The 10604-nt window shown below is 40.8% G+C and overlaps 1 protein-coding gene across 2 annotated transcripts in view; it reads right to left on the reverse strand.

Moving 5' to 3' along the window:
• Positions 1-2760, reverse strand: part of Stt3A (catalytic subunit 3A of the oligosaccharyltransferase complex) — a 51055-nt gene extending 48295 nt beyond the window's left edge. The window contains exon 1 of one of the 2 annotated variants that reach the window (XM_083129685.1): positions 2606-2760. The gene's annotated coding sequence lies outside the window, so the exon portion shown is untranslated. The other variant, XM_083129683.1, reaches the window with a different exon arrangement.
• Positions 2761-10604: the final 7844 nt, after the last annotated feature.

Genomic DNA, 10604 nt, shown 5'->3' on the forward strand with positions numbered 1-10604 from the left:
ACTTGTTAAAATTGTACATTTACGTGTACAACTTGTAAAATAACCTTGTGATTTACCACGGTGATTGTCCATACACAGCAATTCGGAACCATCTTTCTTTCGCAATTAATTAGCTAATGGTCTTCCTTTACGCACAACAATCTTGTTGACGACAGACGAGGAATGCCTACGAGGTTAGGTTAGGCTTGTTAGGTTAGGTTCCATTAGCATAAATACAAAGAAAAATTAATATTTTAGCTAAGAGAACTATACCTTATCTTGCCTGTTGATTTCTTCATGTTGGGAAAATGGCGTCTTCCGTGGAGCTATTGTTCTTATGGTAGGGTTACGTTACGTTAAGAAAACATAGTTTATTTCATTTTTTTCTCGATTTCCATACTTGACTGCCAATTATTACATGCAGATTCGTGATTAGGAGTTCACAATTAGTGAGTAGGCGAAATTTCATAGAAATTGGAGAGTGGTCCGGTATTGTAAACTCGTTCCGCCGGAAATAAATTTGCAGTTTTTTCATTTTAAGCGTAAAGTAACCACGCAGTTTTTAACTATGTTTGCCTAACCTAACTGAACCTAACCTTCCATGAATGGTCCATGGGGCTATCCGGGAATGGTTTTTGGGGCTACTCGTGGATGGTTATATGATCCCAAATGGTTTTTGGAGCTATGCATGAATGGTTTTGGGGGCTATGCATGAATAGTTTTTGGGGCTATCTGTGAATAGTTTGTGGGGCTCGCACCATGACGTGCATTCCGTAACAAGTACGAACCATATGAAACACAAAATATCCGATTTTAAAGTATCTCCGATATAATGAACTGATACCAAAATGATTTGAAATGTAGCTTTAAGGAGCAGCCATTCTTCGTTTCCTGTCAACTCAGACATGAGTTTTAATGGATTTTCATGCAAGGCTCGAAGTGGATTTCGTGCTTAAGACCACATATTCTGAAGCATTTAGGGACGTTATTTTAATGCTAACATACCCAAACCTGACCCACCTAAACTAACATCTAAAGCATTTAGGGACGAAATACCCCTTTGCACCCAACGCATTTAGTCTTTATCCAAGACGATAGTAATTGAATGGCTGCTCACAATGAATCACATAGAAGCATACGGAAGGGAAAAAATCATTCTCCATATAATGCGCAGTAATAAGTAATACTCTGAAGTATGTGTTAACAGACATAATTAGAAATCGAACCTGTGCACCATCATAAATTTAAAATTAAACAATCGGAACTTAGACCCAAGGTCGTCGTCATGTTTAGTCCAATTGGTTATTTTTATTTGGGTAAATATGCGATATCGCCCGGACGGATTTCTTCAAATTTACAGGAGAAAGTACTTACTGAAATGAGTTTCTTTAGCATTCTGGACGTTCTTGGAGGTATTTTCTTTCACGGAAAGTAAAAACTTTGTAGTTTAATGCTGCCGAACAAGAATTAATCACTTTTTACGTAAGAAATTGGCATTGCCTGCCACATTATGCCGTTGTTTACATTGTGTGCGTGCAGATGGCCCCGAGCTTTCTTTTTTCGATGAATTTAGGGGTGAAATGAGTGCTAATGGAACCTAACCTAACAGGCATAACCTAACCTTGTGTGAATGGTTTGTGGGGCTAGCCGTGGATGGTTTTTGGGGCTAACGTCAATGGTTTGTGGGGCTACCCATGGACGGATTTTGGGGCTAACGTCAATGGTTTGTGGAGCTACCCGTGGATGGTTTTTGGGGCTAACGTGCATGGTTTGTGGAGGTAAGGCATAACTTCACCTTAAAGAATGTTCCGCAAGGCAAAATAGGTAAGTACCAGTGGTAAAATTAAGGAAATAAATGAGTGAAAGGTGTCCGGGCGTTATCGCATATTTACCTTTTATTTGTACATATGATCTTTTAGCTGTGCTCAATATTTAAAATATAGCAATGTAAATAGCAATTTACATATATACTGTGCGACACACTGATGATACAGGGTGTTGATTCCTGTGATCTGTGTACTGTATTTTAAGAATGGTACTATGCACGCATTCAGTAATGTACTGTGACAAATGCAAAACATTTTGTAAAGGTGGAAAGGGTGCAAAATAAATCCAATCTAATATCAAAACTGTCATTTTGTACCTAGCTATATTATTATTATTATATTTCACACATGGGTATTGTCGCAGTCTGTGGTGGTGTCATATATTTTACAGTCTTTATCAATTTGCGCCAAATACCTGCACAAACAATCTACAGTAATCACCTTTCATGGTTTTATTTAGTTTGTGTGTGTATTACGTTTAAATATTTGCTGAAACGTCACGAACCGAATTGTTCGCTCAGAAGTTGCTTACTGAAATGTGCTATACACGTGTCATTACTTACAAGTTTGAGCTTATAAACACAGATACTACTGAGCAACCTATCATGCTGTAGTATAAAATTAATTGCTAGTACTCACAAAGGAAGATAACTTTTGATTTTCTTCACATTAATTTACAACTTCAACGATTAGCGACCGGCTCGAATAAGTGTCTCAGCGTGGCATGTACAGCACGCTCAGCTCAGGCAGACGTGATTGCCACTTATAGTTTCTAGCATTCACAATAAATAAAATATTACCATTCTACAGCATACACAATTATATTCACTATCATGCAAGTGTCAACATTCATCAACGTTTGTAACACACAAATTATAAATCAAGTTAATACATATTAAAATTTTAGAACACGAAAAATTGGCAACGTTGTTCGCTCTTCGTGGCATAAAACAATCGAATGCTGAAAAAAGTGACACTTCACAACAGCGCAACTTCACGTCACCAAAAAATTATAATCATCTCTCGTATCAAAGAGCGCTCTTTGCTCTCACATAATCTGGATTCAGTAAGTAACGGGAAATTTTTACGTCCCTAGAAATAACATCCATAATCGCCAATTTTCATAAACATCAGTTATCCCTTTTTAGAAGAGGACACATGCCACCTTTGTCGCCTTGACTCTGATGCCCGTCTAAAATATTAGAAACCAGGCGTGGCGTGCATGTAGCCGCTGTTACCGCAGGTAACAGCAAAATGAAAATAATTAAAAAGTTGTTTCAATAAAATGACAACATTGTTAAATACGTTAATGAACATCATTGCTGTCGAGTAGATATTGCCTAGGACATTTTTTCTGCAGCCGACAGAAGTGAAGAGGGAGGCCGTTCCGCTACCATGAAGAGGCAACAAGGGAGAAGGGGGCGCCAATGCAATGAAAGAGCGGGGAAGGATTGGCAGAAAAGAGCTAAATCCCGCCTAAAATAGGAATACAATTACTGTGAAGCCACTAGAGGTAGACTGCAGAGCCAAGGCTGGATTGAACTACAACTGAGACCCAGCGGCGTGCATTCAGGATACGCAAGGTACTCACTGCGTACCCACAATACCGTAAGAAAAAATAAACGTTTTTTCGTCTTCCCCGAACATGAAAATTCAACAATTATCGCTCCGAAAGCAGTTCCACTGCAAGAAATTCCGATTTCCGCACGAACACGCTGCTGCCTTCCTGAAGGCAGTCCCGAATGATCCCGATTGTGACCGACACCCACCCGATCCGCGTTCCTGCCGATTTCCGCAGAAAGACGCTGTTTCTTGTGCTTGGTACCCTAGAAATTCGGAAGGTAACCCCATTGGCTCATATCAGCCCGACCACGTATTTTGGGTCTGCCCGCGCTTACCCTCTCTCCCACTTCTTTCAGGTTCTAAGCATCGAGGGTACCCAAGATTTTGACAGCGTATGCAGTGTTGACAGTAGTCAACATATTTTTTTCTGGAATGCTTAGCTTACTAGCATTTAGCAGCCACGCGTAGATAGATCACTGTTGGGTTGCAATAAAAATACATTATAAAAAGTGATACAGGAATCAGACAGGAGGGCAAGAATATGTAGTGGTGGAAGATCATATTTAATATACGCGTAAACTATCACATATAAAATATTTATGTGAGGTTAAAGTTACACTAGCAAGTTTTTTTTTCGTATAGGGAGGTGAGGACCAGAATGGACTGTCACTGTGTCGAGGGGAAAATATGTGAACAATTTGCAAGTTTCGCACAATTCTCAGAGTATGAGAGTATTTGTTTATCTCCTTTCGGGATCAACATTTCCTTTGAGTTCCATAGCATGGGTGTTGATTGTTGACCCAACGATATGAATGAATGATAAAAGAAAAACATAATAAAACACAATGCTTACAATGGGATTAGAATGAGCCCCCCTTCTTCCGCCAGACATTGCAAAGTGATGTACGGTAGTTTAGCTTTTGAAGTGTTCTGGGATGTATGCTGACGTATTTTCTACTTGTCCTTAATTATCTCCCTTCTACAAAATACTTTGTCGACTGGCAACTCCGATTCATTCGTCCACAAGAACGCGTGGTTTTCGGGCATAGCGGACCGGACACAACGTACTGTGGAAGGTTGACTTTTGCTTTCTCCTGTCGTGTGAAATTTGCAGCAAGTGTTTCGTTCATATTATTTACATTACAGGATCTCTATTGTTTGCCGGTGCTGTGAAGTGATAAAGTAGGGGGACCGGGAGTTATTGATGACATTCTGGAGAAGGGATTTTCGGAATTTACGAAAAAAGTGTAAACAATCCGAAATGGAAGGTCTGTTCCTGATTTGGAAAAATTGTTTCAGGCAGGAGTTGTGAAGGATGGTAAGCAGTATATTAGTCATTTTGATTTTTGAGAAGAAGAAAAAATATCTCTACTGAGTGATTGACTGAGTAGAAAAACAGTGAAACTTTATTGTTGGCCTTATTCGTTGGTTTCCTCTGCGAAAGATGTGAAATAGTACAGGATACTGAGATTTATCAAATTTATTACATGAAATTTGAAAGGACGGAAAATGATTGAGCCGTTTCCTTCCCGTTCAATGTTCATCGCACTGCATGAAGGAAATAATCAAAGTTGAATTGTTGGACTCTGCGTAGCTACTATCAGAATATATTTGCGAATATAAAATATCATACATATATTTTACCTCGTTACATTTGGATATTGATACAAGGATGAGAAATTTCCCATTATAAAATTGTAGAAAAAAGTTATTTTCTGAATAACATGATGGCCAGGGAGGGGGGTTCTGGCCCCCATAATTCATTTCGGTTGGCCACTTGTTGCGTACCCTATTTTAAATGTCACCGCACGCCACTGCTGAGACCAGTTAGGTAATAGACGAAAATATAGTTTCTTGGTATGATTCGTCATTTGGACAAACCTTGCTCCAAAATACTAAGTTGGCAACAGTAGTGCGTACAGCTGAGCTTCCCTTCCACAAAGAAAGAAAACCCCAGCTGAACACGATTCCGATGACCTCCATCAGTTCTAGTTCCTGGCCTTTCACTCCATTCTCTCACATAGCTGAGATTTTTTCAGCTGTGGGTTTTCTTTAAGAGCATGATAAACACAAGATCGCGCAGTACTGATGTCTAACACATTCATCCCCATAATATTCCCTCAGTCTCAGATGAATGTCAATTTGTAGCACATTTTCTGCGGTTATAAACTCGATTACGGCACGCTACTTCAGGCGCTTCACTAACATTGCATGGTTACATGCTGACATTTTCCTCGCAATAGTTTAGCACCCCCTGGCGATAGAAGTTTGAAACCTTCAATGGAGAAGGTGGAAAGTCTTATAAGTGCAATGTATGGTTGCTCAAAATCCAAAATGCGTTTACAAGGTAACAAAGAAAATAGAAACATAGGAAGCGTTATTTTTCAGCACGCCCTCGTATATATACTTTATTGCAGAGCCATTTCAGGATTGTAATGTTGTTCATTGACATTCCAAATTACAGTTTGCAGAATTTCAACACAAAATGTTAATAAGAAATGAAATTAGACATGTAATTCAAATTATGAACATGCCATATTTAATGCAAAATGAATTTTTCACGAGTTTTGTATCTCCTAAACCAAATGAATCTCAAACTCAAGTTTTTTACTGAAGTTACTTATCCTGAAGTACTGTATTGTATACAAATTTCAGATTTTTAAACAACTGCCCAGCAGAGATATTTAACCCTGAACTTGGAATTTTTTAACAAAAAGTACATGTTTATGACCCTGTTGTTGGAGAATTATCTCTAGAAACTAATCACGATATATCTTTTTATATATTCTTGTATTCGCAAATAACAGAGCTTTTCTCTTGCTCATTTTGCTATGCATTTGTTTCTATATAACCACTTGCTTATTTTGTGTATATCCAGTGCTTTAAAAAACCTGCACTCCCATTGGCCAGTTCATATCGGGTGCGGTGCCTAGTTGCCGCCATCTTTGCGCGGAAGCTTACTTCCGCCAGTGTTCGTGCAGAAGTCACTCCGGCAACAGCCGAAAGTCACCGCGTTGCGGATATTCATCAAAAAACGTAAGCCTAACGTGGTTACGTTTCATTCGGCATATCAGTGAAGTGCAGTGATATGTAGTTCAGTTTCACAGGAACATTACAGTGCTGATATCATTCAGTGAAGAACTAGTGACGTGTTATTGTAACACCGGCTTCCAATTTCATATAAACAGTTTGCTGAGGCAGGAGTGCAGGACAGTGTAATTACGTGTCATGTGTACATATTTATCATTAATATATCGTTATAGTTTTAGTAAGTGCCTTTATTTTCTTTACACCTTAAGAAGATCGCGGTGAACTCAGCTCTATGGTGATACCATCCATTCCAGAGAGACAATCAGGGTCCTACCGGGCAGCAAACGCATCATTTTGGTCCTCCGCAGGCCGCGATCTCCTTTGTATTGAATATGAGGTACGTTATCATCAGTGATTTTAGTGACATTGTGTTGTGCAAACTTTATTTTGAAGTACAGTAACGACAAGTTATTGAAAGCATTACGTCATTCGTTGTAGCGCGCCAGATATTTTCCACGTGGCTGAAGGACACGCCCGGGACTTCCCCGACCGAGAGCGCTCTCGCTGTTCGCTTGTTAGTGACGTTTCACACTCCGCTCCCTTCTCCCCTTCTGCTGTGTGAGGAACAGTCCGCAACCAGTGACATACACCGGTGGTGTGTCGCTGAGTTATTTTTAGACTGCAGTTTTCTGTTCCCCCGCGGGACTGTCTTTTTCGTTCGTTTTCGTGCGAGGAGAAACGTATCGCGGAGAGTTGCATCAAGCAGCCCACGCGTGCAGACGTGACATCACTATAGCAACCGTGCATCAGCTGTTCCAGTACACGTCAGTGTCAACGACTACCCGCAGTGTTGCAGCCTAACCAGGATTTCAGATGCCCAGATGGTCCAGTGAATGCCAGATCGGTGAGTACAACAGTGTTTGGTTCAATATTTCCTCATTTTTTCCTTTCATTTCAATACGCATTGCTTGTCACTCCCACCTTGAGGCATGGCAGACTTAGCACATCTTCTAAAGCAACGTGCCGCCTACAGGGGGCAAATAACGAGATTGCAGTCGTACATTAGCAGTGTTGATCCAGAGGCGCCGAACGTTCAACAGATCAAGGTTCGGCTGGAGCAACTGAACACATTATGGCCCAAGCTAGAAGAAATTCAGGATTGCATTGAATTTGAAGCCACAGACGATGAACACACGGCAGTTCGAGAGACAATCGAACTTTCATATTTCGATCTCAAGTCGCAGATGCTAACATTAATTGAGGGAAATCATTCAACTACAGACGGCGCGGAAAATGAACACAGGGCTTCGTGCAAGTCTCAAGTCAAGTTGCCATTAATAGAGCTTCCGCATTTCAGTGGAAATTACACCCAGTGGGTATCGTTCAAAGACACATTTTCTTCGCTCATACATGATAATTCGGATATTTCAGATATTCAGAAATTCCAGTATTTACGTGTCGCACTGAAGGGTGAGGCATTGCAAATCATTGAAAGCATATCAATTACAGCATCCAACTACGGTGTAGCGTGGAAACAACTCCAAGAGCGTTTTGACAACAAGCGTATCATAGCTGCTTCACACGTCAATGATATTTTGCATATAAAACCAGTGTCGAGAGAAAGCGCAGAAGAGTTGCGAGCGTTCACAAACACAGCAATCAGTTCCATCTCAGCGTTAAAATTATTAGCAGGAGATAGTTCACTATCAGATATAGTGTTAGTTCAACATCTTACTTCTCAGCTTGATGCCACCACACGAAAAGCTTTTGAATTAGAAGTGAATGATTCTGAATTCACCACTCTTGACAGTTTGTTTCAATTTCTAGAGCACAGAACCAAGGCTTTAGAGAAATTCAAACCAATTTCCAATGAAAAATCAACATTCAAACCACAGTTTAGTGGCAACACCAAACAACAAAGTCACAAACCTGCGCATCCTTCTCCTTCAAGATCGTATGTTTCTACTGTATCTCCTTCATGCCTGTATTGCAAGGATACTATGAAGAATAATAAGCATCCGCTGTTTGCGTGCAGTTCTTTCAAAGCAGCTACTATAGCTCAGAAGTACAAATTTCTTCGAGAAAACCAGATCTGTTTCAATTGTCTTGGACAGTCAGATCACCAGGGATTTAGGTCAGGATGCAAGGCAGGATCTTGCAAGTATTGCGGCGAGAAACATAATTCTCTTCTTCATGAAGATAAGAACAACAGAGAACGTCAAACACAGAAGCAGGCCAGTAAATCCAGAAGTAAATCTGCAGTAGGCGATGATACTCGTTTTCAGGATAATGATGCCCAGACTAAAGCAACATATTGTTCTGTCAAGAACAGAGAAACTTCGCAAGTTCTCCTAGCCACAGCAGTCATAAAAATCAAGAACGCATACGGCGAGTGGCTCCCATGTCGTGCACTTTTGGATGGAGCCTCGCAGAGTAATATTATGACAGAGCATCTTGCTCAGCAGCTACGCATCAAGAAACAAAAACGCCGAATTCCAATCCAAGGGATAAATGAAGCTACAGTGCAAGCCTTTCACACCATGGAGACGCAGATTAAATCCAGCATAAGTGGATTCACCATGGATATATCTTGTTCCATCTTGCCAAACATCACAGGTTCGATGCCAGCGCAGAGGCTCGAAACTTCCACATGGGGAATTCCGAGTGACATACATTTAGCAGATCCTAGCTTCCATACACCTGGCAACATTGACCTACTTCTGTCTGCAGATGTGTTCTACACGATTCTCAAGCCAGAAAAACTTTCAAGAACAGGAAACTATCCAGCGTTGCAAAACACTGAATTTGGGTGGATTGTAGCAGGAAGGATTCCCAATGCACCATCTACGAACGGACCTTCGAAGTCATTCTTTGTTCGCACAGAAGATACAGTCAATTTCCATTTACAGAGATTTTGGGATTTGGAGGAATTCCATGAAAAGTTGTCTTCGCCAGAAGAAATCGCCTGTGAAAAACATTTCCAGGAAACTACATCTCGTGATCGAGAAGGTCGATACACAGTCAAGCTACCCTTGAAGAAGGACAGATCCGTTCTTGGGGATTCTCTGCAAACAGCGATTTCACGATTTAACCAATTAGAAAGAAGACTTGATCGGAACATGGAATTGAAAAGAGAGACACAGTGGCCATCATCCAGTTTAGCATTCCGACCAGACGACAACACTATTCCAGAGCAGCGTAAGGTAGCAGCTACCACATTGGTCACTCATGTAACAACTGAAGAAGAAATCATATCTAGATATTCAAGTTTATCCAAGCTACTGAAAGTAGTGTCACTCTGCAAAAGGTTCATCAGCAATTGCAGAAACTCAAGAGAGAAAAGGAGTGAAGACCTTACCACCTTTGAAATTCAAGGCGCCACACTTGCCTGCATCAAGATAACACAACGCGCATTCTTCTCAGGAAATCAAAGATTTGTCTGACAAGCAGCAAGTACACAACAAAAGCATTTTGAGGAACCTTCATCCATTTCTCGACAATGAAAAAATAATTCGTGTCGGAGGAAGATTGGAAAACAGTGAATTGGAGTTTCAAAGCAAACATCAAATTATTCATCATCCGAAGAGTCATTTCGCGAAAATTCTGATAGCATCAGAACACAAGAGACTTATGCATGCTGGTCCACAGCTTCTCATATCATCACTTCGTGAGAAATACTGGATACCTCGCATACGACAGGTGGTCAAGCAGATCATTCATCAGTGCAACATATGCTATCGTTTGAAGGCTTCAGCCGCCCAGCAGCTGATGGGGCAGTTACCCTCCAGTAGAGTGAGACCCAGCAAGGCATTCCATCACGTAGGCGTTGATTACACAGGGCCATACCACATCAAGACCGGAGCCGCAAGAAGCAGATCCACAAGAAAATGCTACATTGCAGTTTTCACTTGTCTTGCCACAAGGGCAATTCATCTAGAGATTGTCTCAGACTTGACATCACAAGCCTTCATCGCAGCTCTACTACGCTTCACCGCGAGAAGAGGAAAGTGTGCAAGTATTTTTAGCGACAATGCTACGACGTTCCATGGTGCTAAAAATGAATTGCAGGAATTACGTCAACTCTTTCAATCACAAGAGTTCAACAAGGACATCAACAGTTTTGCAGCAGAAGAGAATTTCCAATGGAAGTATTCTCCACCACGCAGTCCATCATTCGGCGGGATTTTTGAAAGTGCAGTGAAGTCT

This window comes from Lepisma saccharinum, chromosome 10 (assembly GCF_977018435.1).
Source record: "Lepisma saccharinum chromosome 10, izLepSacc3.1, whole genome shotgun sequence".
NCBI classification, from domain to species: Eukaryota; Metazoa; Arthropoda; class Insecta; order Zygentoma; family Lepismatidae; genus Lepisma; species Lepisma saccharinum.